Source organism: Schistocerca gregaria, chromosome 7 (genome assembly GCF_023897955.1).
Source record: "Schistocerca gregaria isolate iqSchGreg1 chromosome 7, iqSchGreg1.2, whole genome shotgun sequence".
In the NCBI taxonomy this organism is placed as follows: Eukaryota; Metazoa; Arthropoda; class Insecta; order Orthoptera; family Acrididae; genus Schistocerca; species Schistocerca gregaria.
This window is the reverse complement of record NC_064926.1, coordinates 188,690,206-188,703,142: the sequence shown is the minus strand read 5'-3', so window position 1 is coordinate 188,703,142 and position 12,937 is coordinate 188,690,206.

Sequence of the window (12,937 nt, the reverse complement as noted above, 5' to 3'; positions counted from 1 at the left end):
GCAACTGGTGGGTTGTTGCAAAGATGCCTCGAAGAATATATATGACAGCATAGCGATTTTTCTGTTGAAAATCTGAAACTTGTGCAGTACTTCAGGCCCCCTTTCAACTGTTTTATGCTTAATTGCAGCTATCACGTTGCTGATGCAGGAGCACCAAAATATTGGTAATTTTTATTAAATAATTCTGCATTAGAATTCCTCCTTATCGTCTTGTAAAGTTTGGCCTCAATAAGTTGGCCCTTCGCGTGACGGCTGTCGGGAACTGAAGGAGGCAAGCCCCTTATCCCCGCATTATGACTGTAACGGGGGGGAGGGGGGGGGGGCAGCGCTATTGCTTCCTGCACCGCTGTCTCTTTTACTGCGCTTTGTGTTTATATGAAGACAGAGATGACACACACAGAAAATGTAGCAGCGCTCGGAGACAAATAAACGTCTTACAACCACTGCATACTTTCTCCGCTGCTGGCAGTACCACTGAAAAGGTCAACTTATCATCGTCAAACAGTAATGGGATTTTCCGTTAGTCATTACTTCTGTTAACTCTGCGTAATAGTCTTCTACCTTCTCTTCAGAATGTATGGATGCTGGTGGATGGACTTCAATGATTTATATGGAATGTCTTGTGTTTATTTTTAAAACTAATAGGAAATTAATCAGTATATGTAACGTTGTTTTAATTTTCTTGCTTTCAGCATACCTAAATTTCCTGCCTGCTCCATTCCTCTAAAGTAAAATATATGAACTGATTTTCAATTCTGTTTGGTTTTGGCGTTTTCACGCAGCTCTGATACGCAGTTTGTAACCCATTTGGTATTATTTAAATTCTGTGTTAACTTCATAAATCTATCTTCACACGCTATTAGTTTTTGCTGTTTTTATTGTACCTAACTAAAAATTAGTAGTGGCAGTTGCTTTTCTAATGCCCATATTATTATTTATTTATCCAGCGTCTTGCATCACTGTATTCGTGGATGCTCCACAGCTTGAAGACATTTCCTGAGATCCGTCACTCCCCCAGCAATTGCTTAGTTCTGAATCATGTGGCAATTCTGGTTAAACGAATATGTTCTAACGTTTAAGTTTAGAGTGTTCGAAGATGCACTTCTTATAGGTATTTGGTTCTGTCTCTATGCTGTTTCCATTTCTTGTAGCTTTCTACAGTAGCTTTCTTTTCAAATTCCTTTTGCTTCAATTGTTTCACATTAGCACATTCATTGTTAGACCTGATATGTAACCCCCTCGCTTCATTGCACTTAATTAAATTGACCACGATTATGTGCACCCATTGACTCGATAACACATGAATTCGTAATTACTCTAACCAAAACGACATGGGAATGCTTGCAACTAATCACAATAATGGTACTTCATTAATGTGTCTTTGTAAAGTCTTAATTAAAGGAGTCGCAAAAAGTGTTCGGCTGAGAATGGTTAACTGGAGGTATGGTTCTTTAATATTCGTATTTTATTGAAATAGTAAGGAAAATGTGAAATAAACTGGCAACTAGTGTTTGAACTCATCGGGATTAGAACTACGTTGGCGTAAGAATCATTTAAACTCAGACTACTCTCATGAAAGCAAATATTGTACACTACTGGTCAAGAGTTTTCGATCACCCACGATTAAAACCTAAATACTTTATTTCAACGTACAAGCACTTCTTAAAAATAAAATAAAGCAATAAAATAAATATTGTTTGTCTCTGACATTAAGTACGACACAAAATGGATTAAATTTTAGCTTCTTCAGAGTATCCATCCTTTTCCCTTAGAGCAATTGCATAAACCCTTGGCATTCTGGAGATAAGATTTTGTAGTGTTTTTGCAGATATTGCACTCAAACACATCTGTAAATTATTTCATAGCTCTTCGACATCAGATGAGTTCAGTTTTCTGGTCTCACTGTCAAGTTCATCCCATAAGAGTTCAATGCGATTTAAACCTTCTCCTTTCAAATAACATGCCCTCTGCACAGTTCAGAAGCATATTTGGGATCATCGCCTCCTGTATAACAAACTCCGACCAATAAGTCCCTCACCAGATGAAACTGCATTGTTGATTAGCATCCTGCGATATCCTTCCTTCTTTAATGGTCCATTAATTCTCACTAGATCTCCGACTTTATCACTGGCAAATCATCCACGCACTATGACCGACTCTCCAAAATGCTTCACTGTTGGCGTTATTACGTCGATGAACAGATTTTCGACGATGGCTTTCAAATGCTTCAGACATAAATTCGTCCGTTAATAAGACCTTGAGCTATAGCTGCACGCTGCAGTTTTTATGTTGTTATGGCCACTGCAATCTTTTCGGTTTGTTTTGTTTTCGCGGTAACCGGTATTTGGCCCCTATGACCCCCTTTAAACATTGGTCACGAAGATGGCGTTGCACTGTTGAGACATAGATTAGACATAGAATTTCAGGTGCAGTACGACTCCGTTGACGTTCCCTCTGGTTTTCCTTATATAACGTAACACGGGGCAATACTTGCATTATCATCAGTTTTCTTGAAATGCTGCAGTCAATACACCACTGCAGACAGGACTATGCCCACTTTTGTTGCAACTGACCTACTAGAACAGCCATTCTCATGCAAAGGCACACTTACAGCCAGTTTTTCAATTCCACTCTCCTGTTGCCGTCCCATTACGAAGTAATATGGCAGGAACCTTATTAGATATGCAAACACACTGCTAGACACACACAATGTACTACACTGAAGAGACAAGACACTGAAACTCCTGCCTAATATCGTGTAGGGACCCAGCGAGCACGCAGAAGTGCCGCAAAACGACGTCGCAATGACTCGACTAACGTCTGAAGTAGTGCTGTACGGAACTGACACTATGAATGCTGCAGGTCTGTCCATAAATCCGTAAGAGCACGAGGGGTGGAGATCTCTTCTGAACAGCACGTTTCAAGGCATCACAGATATGCTCAATAATGTTCATGTCTGAGGAGTTTGGTGGCCAGCGAAAGTTTAAACTCAGAAGAGTGTTCCTGGAGCCACTCTGTAGGAATTCGGGACGTGTGAGGTGTCACATTGTCTCGCAGTAATTACCCAAGTCTGACGGATTGCACAAAGGACATGAGTGGATGCAGGTGATGAGACAGGATGCTTACGTACGTGTCACGTGCCAGAGACGTATCCTGACGTATCAGTGGTCCCACATCACTCCAGCTGCACATGCCCCACACCATTACACAACCTCCACCAGCTTGAACAGTCCCCTGCTGACATGCAGGGTCGATGGATTCGTGAGGTTGTCTCCATATCCGTACACGTCCATCCGCTCGATACAATTTGAAATGAGACCCGTCTGACCAGGCAACATGTTTCCAAACATCAACAGACCAGGGGAAGGTGAGGAGCTCTGTGTCGTGCAGCCATCAAGGGTACACGAGCGGGACTTCCTCTCCGAAAGCCCATGTCGATGATGTTTCGTTGAACAGTTCGCACACTGACACTTGTTGATGGCTCAGAACTAAAATCTGCAGGAATTTGTGGAAGGGTTGCAGTTCTGTCACGCTGAACGATTCTCTTCAGTCGTCGTTGGTCCCGTTCTTGCCGGATCTTTCTCCGGCCGCAGCGATGTCGGAGACTTGATGTTTTACCGGATTCCTGATGTTCTCGGTAGACTGGTGAAATGATCGCACGGGAAAATCCCCACTTTATCGTTACCTCGGAGATGCTGTGTCCTATCGTTCGTACGCCTGCTGCTACACCACGTTCAAACTCACTTAAATCTTGATAACCTGCCTTTGTAGCAGCAGTAACCGATCTAACAACTGCGCCAGACGCTGTCTTATATAGGCGTTGCCGACCACAACACCGTATTCTGCCTGTTTACATATCTCTGTATTTGAATACTCACTCCTATACCTTTTTTTTGCGCTTCAGTGTATAAACTAATGCGAACTGATTCCTACACAAATAACTGAAGGAGTGAGGCACATTTGACTTTAATCGTCTTAGGTAAATGCACGTCACTGCTGGCCCTCTCTACTAAGAACCAGTCAACTATACATGTTTACACTTGTTTTGTTATAAAAACAGGGAAATGATAAAATACTCTACACGAAATACCTGTTTTAACCATAAATCCATAGTTGTGATAGGTGGTCGTATACTTTTGACTGGTAGTGTAGTTCCCAGATGGAAAATTTAACTGTGTCAGAATTCAAAACCATAAAATTTATCATCACTTATTGCGCTGATTAGTACAATAATAAATGAATGACTAGCTGCTGTGTACAACACGATAATAATGAAATAGCATGACCTCACTGTAACATTACTGTTGCGAATTCTAATACTTCTAAACGATAAATCTTTTCTAACATTGAAACAAAGTCCCTAGCATTACATATTTTCACATTTCACAAAATATTGAGCATATATATAGTTTACACGTATTTCACAATCTTCATACAATATACCATATTTGATTAGTCACAATCAATAACAAACATAATTAGAAATGTGAAAAAAGTTCAGGGGTTCAAATGGCTCTGAGCACTATGGGACAACATCTATGGTCATCAGTCCCCTAGAACTTAGAACTACTTAAACCTAACTAACCTAAGGACATCACACAACAGCCAATCATCACGAGGCAGAAATTCAGTGGTGATAACTGTGTTGTTGCGTCACATGTAGATATTGGCATACTCTGTTTTGGTATTTGCATATCCTCAATTTTTTTTAATTCCGGAATTTCTGAGTTGCATGTAACTTTTTCCTTTGGCATTCTTTCAGTACCTTCTGTGAATGATAACTCACACTCTATTAGATTGTGCCACTGGTACAGCCGCCATCCAACCGAACAGAATGAAAAGTAAACTGGATAGAAAATTATGCCCGTACCGTAAGGATATGTGTGAGAGACAGCTCGGATTTATATCAGCGTCGCGAGACGCAGGCGTCGCTCGCCGATTACATGGAGAAGCTTTTTGGCAATGTAAGAGTCCCTAGTGCTGGCAGACTGCTGGAGAGCTGAGCGCTGCTCCGTGATGGACGACATTTGCATGGAGTGCTGGTTCCACTTATTACTTTAACAGCGGCTCACACTCGGACAGCAAATGCCGGGAGCGAGCGCTGCGGATTCTGGGCACGGCGGCTGGGAGTTGCTGGAGTGCGTGTCGCGCTGGACAGGCTCCAGCTGGCACTGGAGATGGCTGCCTAGAACGCAGCGGAGCCAACTGAGCGTCTCTCACCCGCTGGCATCGCGTCCGCCGCGTACATTCGGCTCCCGTTGCGGGGGTAGCTAGCTCGTTTCGCACCTGCCCTCTCACGTGAATAACTGGCTCCAATGATATGGACATTATGATAACGCTGATCGACGGCGAGGTCATTAGAGACGCAGCGATAGCTCGGATTGAGGGACGATGTGGAAGCACGTCGCCCGTTTCATTACCATAGGAAAACGATGTAAGAAAACCACAGAACGTCTGCCAAGGATGCGAGGTCAGCGCGCCAGATTTCTAACCGAAGTTGCCTCCCTCCCCTGGGAGGTTCGAGTCCTCCCTCGGGCATGAGTGTGTGTGTGTTGCCCTTAGCGTAAGTTAGTTGAAGTTAGATCAAGTAGTGTGTAAGCCTAGGGACCGACGATCTCAGCAGTTTGATCCCGTGGGAACTTACCACCACCAAAATTTCAAGCCCGCACGTTAGCGTCTTCGTTCAGAGGGTTAGTTGCCTTCTGTAATAAAAAACTGAGTGAACGGATCACCGATGGATTTGAATGGGGAGTACGGTGGATGGTACAGTACTTCCCAGTCCAATCGGCTGAACAGAGCAGCCACAGCTTGCGCTGTATGTGCCCGCGCATCGTGCAAAATGATGGGTGGGTTGCGCAGAAAGCATCGCCGCATCTCTCGCAAAGCTAGACCCAGGTGATGTTCCAAAAACGAAAGGCAATACGACTTGATTTGATTCCGAAGATAAATGAATCACTTCGTGGCATTCGCTTCAGAACTGTTCCATAGATTCGACAGGGAGCAGACCGCTCCACTCGCACCATCAACAGGACAGGCTCTGGTAACGGTATACTACGCCTCGCACATCGCCGGCAGCGGGTTCTACACAACGCTGGTGACTACTATGAAGGACAGTAACAGGTGCAAACATGTAACACTTTTGTATCGATTGTGAATAGACAGTTGCCACTATTTAAGTTCCAACCCTCGTAAATATATATGGAAATAGAAAAAAAACCATACTTGCTCCAGACACTACGAGAGGGCTGAACAAGCAATGATCACACGCACGGCACAGCGGACACACCAGGAACCGTGGTGTTGGCCGTCGAATGGCGCTAGCTGCGCAGCATTTGTGCACCGCCGCCGTCAGTGTCAGCCAGTTTGCCGTGGCATACGGAGCTCCATCGCAGTCTTTAACACTGGTAGCATGCCGCGACAGCGTGGACGTGAACCGTATGTGCAGTTGATGGACTTTGAGCGAGCGCGTATAGTGAGCATGCGGGAGGCCGGGTGGACGTACCGCCGAATTGCTCAACACGTGGGGCGTGAGGTCTCCACAGTACATCGATGTTGTAGCCAGTGGTCGGCGGAAGGTGCACGTGCCCGTCGACCTGGGACCGGACCGCAGCGACGCACGGATGCACGCCAAGACCGTAGGATCCTACGCAGTGCCGTAGGGGACTGCACCGCCACTTCCCAGCAAATTAGGGACACTGTTGCTCCTGGGGTATCGGCGAGGACCATTCGCAACCGTCTCCATGAAGCTGGGCTACGGTCCCGCACACCGTTAGGCCGTCTTCCGCTCACGCCCCAACATCGTGCAGCCCGCCTCCAGTGGTGTCGCGACAGGCGTGAATGGAGGGACAAATGGAGACGTGTCGTCTTCAGCGATGAGAGTCGCTTCTGCCTTGGTGCCAATGATGGTCGTATGCGTGTTTGGCGCCGTGCAGGTGAGCGCCACAATCAGGACTGCATACGACCGAGGCACACAGGGCCAACACCCGGCATCATGGTGTGGGGAGCTTTCTCCTACACTGGCCGTACACCTCTGGTGATCGTCGAGGGGACACTGAATAGTGCACGGTACATCCAAACCGTCATCGAACCCATCGTTCTACCATTCCTAGACCGGCAAGGGAACTTGCTGTTCCAACAGGACAATGCACGTCCGCATGTATCCCGTGCCACCCAACGTGCTCTAGAAGGTGTAAGTCAACTACCCTGGCCAGAAAGATCTCCGGATCTGTCCCCCATTGAACATGTTTGGGACTGGATGAAGCGTCGTCTCACGCGGTCTGCACGTCCAGCACGAACGCTGGTCCAACTGAGGCGCCAGGTGGAAATGGCATGGCAAGCCGTTCCACAGGACTACATCCAGCATCTCTACGGTCGTCTCCATGGGAGAATAGCAGCCTGCATTGCTGCGAAAGGTGGATATACACTGTACTAGTGCCGACATTGTGCATGCTCTGTTGCCTGTGTCTATGTGCCTGTGGTTCTGTCAGTGTGATCATGTGATGTATCTGACCCCAGGAATGTGTCAATAAAGTTTCCCCTTCCTGGGACAATGAATTCACGGTGTTCTTATTTCAATTTCCAGGAGTGTATATACATAATTTTTGTAATATGTATGAGTGTAAGCAGTAGCATTCAAGTAACTGTATTGACTCGTTAATGACAATAAGCTACAAAAAAAAGATGTATAAAACCAAGTGTGATAGGGTATATGGTAATCCACTCCCACCTGATGGTGGGTTCAAATGGCTCTGAGCACTATGCGACTTAACTTCTGAGGTCATCAGTCGCCTAGAACTTAGAACTAATTAAGCCTAACAAACCTAAGGACATCACACACATCCATTCCCAAGGCAGGATTCGAACCTGCGACCGTAGCGGTCGCTCGTTTCCAGACTGTAGCGCCTAGAATCGCCCACCTGATGATATTGGCTGGTACTTTGAGGGAGCTGTTTCCACAGAGATGGCGTCGTTAAGATAGCTGCTGGTGATCAAAGATTTACCAGAAGACGTCGTTGCTCTGACGATGACTTGTGGTTGTCGATATGTGCCAGCAAAGATGAAGCAGTAAGGTACCGCAGGCTGTACTGGCGCCTATGTGTTGATATACTGTCGCTAGCACCTAGACGTTCCACGGATGTTCATAAAGGAAGCCAGAAAATCGATCAGTACCGTGATGACATTACAGAGCGAAAATACGTAGTAGTAAATCAGTGCTTAAACTGTAATACCATAATGCTTATATGTCGATAAATCCATTGATAACTGTGCCTAACTGAAGCGTGGTACTCTATTATAAAACTTTCCTTTAGATGTTAGATCATATTCGTATGTAATGTCACAAGATTGATTAAAAACAGATATATTAACAGTTGAAGTTTTCGTGTGTTTTCAGGTATTTATTTTCGTGTAGGTCAAATTCACTGGCTGAGACTTACATGCACAGTAATCACGAGCTTTCCACTCTATTTAACCCGTGGAAGATTAGCCAGCAGCACCAGTTAAAGAACGTGGCATCATGCAACTGTTTTGTGTACCGCCAACTTCGGCCATATGAGTAAATGTTACAGCACTTTGACTTTTAATATTTTCGCTGTTTTGCACTCAATGTTATTTTCTGATCTTCCAATTTTGGCACTATTTTACATCTTCAGCATGCTGTAAATTTGAAGGCCGAAATTGCTCATCGTTTTTGAATAACAGATTATTTGCGATCTTGACTGTATCATTAAATGGTAATTTGCAATAGATTGTCATTTCATCTCCAAACATGTCATCTAAAATTACAAGGATCGATGATGACATTGCTATGCTCTGTGAAAGTGAGGAAGGATCATACAACCTGTTGAAAGCAATGAACAGTGTACTGAGCACAAAATACTGATTACGACTAGTCAAACAGTTTTAACTATCACCTCGAAAAACCAAAGTTACGTCATTGATTTTTTTTATTTGGTTTCAAGTACATGTCTGCAGTCACCGTACATACTGAAACCCTATGCCACATCACTGCAGCATGCCGCTAGAGAAGCCAAAATAAACAACACAATCCATTATCAAAGTGGGGTACTGAGGAGCAATTCATTTTGAAGGGGAACGACAACGCTCCAACAGTCCATGTTGAATTGGTGGAACTGTACAGCAAGAAAGCTCCCACCTCACATGGAGTAAGGATCGCTATAAGTTTGTTAGATGGCGCTCATGGCAGTTGGGTACAATTGAGGGTGATGGCTACCTCGCATGATGAACCTAGATGGCTCGCTGTAGTGCTGTCTTTCTTAAACGATTGTAAAAATACTATTAGGTAAAAAAAATGTGATTCTAGTGCATCTCATAGTTTAATTCATCAGCTTCATTACGAACTGCCTATCATTTCATTAATGGTCTTATTTATTGCTATATTTCCGCATTAAGCGAAGTACTGCAAGAATTTCGGAAAGTTTGTAGGGAAGAGTAGAGATCGCTATGAATTTATATTTGATGCATGTATTACTGTGTACAAAATGTAGCTAATGTATAGAATTATTCTTTAAACTTGGAAGGCTATTGCTATCTATCAACCATCTTGAGGAAATAGATTGTATGCAAAATGCTTTATAGCGAACTCATGCACCAGCGAAAAAGCCCGAATGATATGTTCACAGACTTCCTCGTATCTCGTAAGCAGTTTCAAATATCGAAACTAGATTTTGGTAAATAATAGTATGTAAGAGGAGAGTCTTTCACCATATAATTAATATTCGAAATCTCCATATCTTGCTCGATATTCAAGCGACTACTGCTTTTTGAATGAAATAATATAATGTTTAATGGCCATCGATAGCTGGTAAGATGATAATTGCTATGGGTTTGGAGCAATAAATGAAGAAATTAGATTATTTTTATCCGAGATGACATGTCTTTCCACCAGTTGCTTTTTACATGATTTTGACCCAATTTCATCTCCATTCGAATCGAAGTATATTATAAACTCAGTAGTGTTTTGGCGAAAGAAGCAGATTCGAATGAGGCAACAAGGGAACTTATGTATTACTCAAAACTTATCACTGACGTCTCTCCGAAGAAAGATAAAGGGGATAAGGTGTGTGGCGAAAATAAATCACTACTTTTGTTGAAATTTGAACAGAATTCTGCGCCCCAGTGTAGTTTTAATAATGAATTATGTGGACTGAAACTGGTCAAAGTATTTTATTTCTATGTCTCAACGACGTGAGAAATATGAAAACATTTAAAGTTGCAAAATTCTGACTACTGCCCATCAAGGTGAAAACAGATTACTAATATATTTGATGAACTAGAAGATGAATGTGGTGAAAAAGTACAACCTTTCATACTATATAGGGATAGGAAAGAAAAGATGATATTCTGTGTGCTGTTAATTGTGTTCACATTTCTTAGATGATTTATAAATAGAATAAAATCCGTTGTTCTGTTTCAGTCCATATCACTCGTCGTTAAAAATACACTGGGGTAATTGTCAACAGAAGTGGTGACTTAGTTTCCCCACACTTATCATTACTTTTATTTTTCTTCAGAGAAATGTTACGAGAGACAAGTCCTTAGAGATACTAAGTTTCCATTTTGTCTCATTCGAATCTGCTTCTTTTGACGAAATACAGCAAAGTTTATAAATATTCATCTCACTCACATCCTAAAGCAGTTGAAACTGTGACAGCAATATGAAACAGCAACTGATGGGGAGACATCTCAATAGTTTATGAAAATGCCAATTCATAGTACAAAAATAAACTGTAATTTATTCACTTATATTGTTCCAAACCCACAGCAATTCTCGTTTCACCAGCTGTCGATGGCACTTTAATATTACATTATTTCATTGCCGCATGAATATCGTAATAGATATGGAAGTTTCGCATGACATCACATGGCGAAATACTCTCCTCTTTGAGTACTAACATGTGCCAAAATCTTGTCTCGGTATCTGAAAGCACGCCGCTGTCGCCGAGCGGTTCTAGGCGCTTCAGTCCGATACCGCGCTGCTGCTACGGTCGTAGGTTCGAATCCTGCCTGCGGCATGGATGTGTGTGATGTCCTTAGGTTAGGGGACTCATGACCTCAGATGTTAAGTCCCATAGTGCTGAGAGCCATTTTGGTATCTGAAACCGTTTACGAGATACGAAGAATTTTGTGAACGTTTCATTTTACCTTTTACGATGGCGCGGGAGTTCAGGGTAAAGCTCTTTACGTACAACCTTTTCGAGATTCCTGATAGACATCGATATCCTTCCAAGTTTAAAAAATAATTCAATATGGTAGCTACATTCCATTCAGAGCAGCGTATGACCTAAATGCACCAAATGCAGATTGATAGTGACCTCTATTTTTCATCGAAACTTCGAGAATTTCCTGCAGTACGTAACCTAATATGGAAAGATCACAATAACTATGACCCTTAACGAAATGAAATGCAGTTCAGCTTGAACCTGACGAATGAAGCTGTTTAATGTGTGAGAATCAAATTGGTTTTGACAAATGAAGCTGTTTAATGTGTGAGAATCAAATTGGTTTCTTTACAATCGTTTGAGAAACATCACGGGTCAGCCGGCGGGTGCGCGAAGTTCTCCTTGGTCGCGAAGCGTAATGCGTTATCTGAGAGTTCCCTCCCTGTAAGCTGTGACGTCAGACGCCAGACAGGACTCCTGATTGGCCAGTGTAGGTAGCTTACTAGGCCTCACACGAAAAATAATGCCGGAACTATGACGGAAAACATGCACAGCTCTCTGCAGGGCAGTCGGCTAGTAGATGTCGGAGCCCTCAAGGGAGACATAGCGCGGGTTGGCAAGTAAGTTTGCAGCGGATCTTACTCTGTGTGAGATGGGCTTTGGGTAGCCCAGGTGCTTCCTGTGTGGTTAAACATGCAAGGCCAGTTTAAGACCACGTGGCACAAACCACCGCTTGGGCGAAGCTGAGAAGAGGGCCAGAGGCGTCGAGTCCTTACACTGTGTGAGATGGGCTTTGGGTGGCCCAGGTGCTTCCTGTGTGGTTAAACATGCAAGGCCAGTTTAAGACCACGTGGCACAAGCCACCGCTTGGGCGAAGCTGAGAAGAGGACCAGAGGCGTCATCTACTACATCCATCTAATCCATACTCCGCAAGCCACCTTACGGTGTGTGGCGGAGGGTACCTTGAGTACCTCTATCTGTTCTCCTATTCCAGTCTCGTATTGTTCGTGGAAAGAAGGATTGTCGGTATGCCTCTGTGTGGGCTCTAATCTCTCTAATTTTATTCTCATGGTCTCTTCGCGAGATATACGTAGGAGGGAGCAATATACTGCTTGACTCCTCGGTGAAGGTATATTCTCGAAACTTCAACAAAAGCCCGTACCGAGCTACTGAGCGACTCTCTTGCAGAGTCTTCCACTGGAATTTATCTATCGTCTCCGTAACGCTTTCGCTATTACTAAATGATCCTGTAACGAAGCGCGCTGCACTCCATTGGATCTTCTCTATCTCTTCTATCAACCCTATCTGGTACGGATTCCACACTGCTGAGCAGTATTCAAGCAGTGGGCGAACAAGCGTACTGTAACCTACTTCCTTTGTTTTCGGATTGCATTTCCTTAGGATTTTCCAATGAATCTCAGTCTGGCATCCACTTTACCGACGATCAACTTTATATGATCATTCCACTTTAAATCACTCCTAATGCATACTCCCAGATGTTGTTGCTGTTGTTGTTGTTGTTGTTGTTATCTTCAGTTCTGAGACTGGTTTGATGCAGCTCTCCATGCTACTCTATCCTGTGCAAGATTTTTCATCTCCCAGTACCTACTGCAGCCTACATCCTTCTGAATCTGCTTAGTGTAATCGTCTCTTGGTCTCCCTCTACGATTTTTACCCTCCACGCTGCCCTCAAGTACTCAATTGGCGACCCCCGATGTCTCAGAACATGTCCTACCAACCGATCCCTTCTTCCAGTC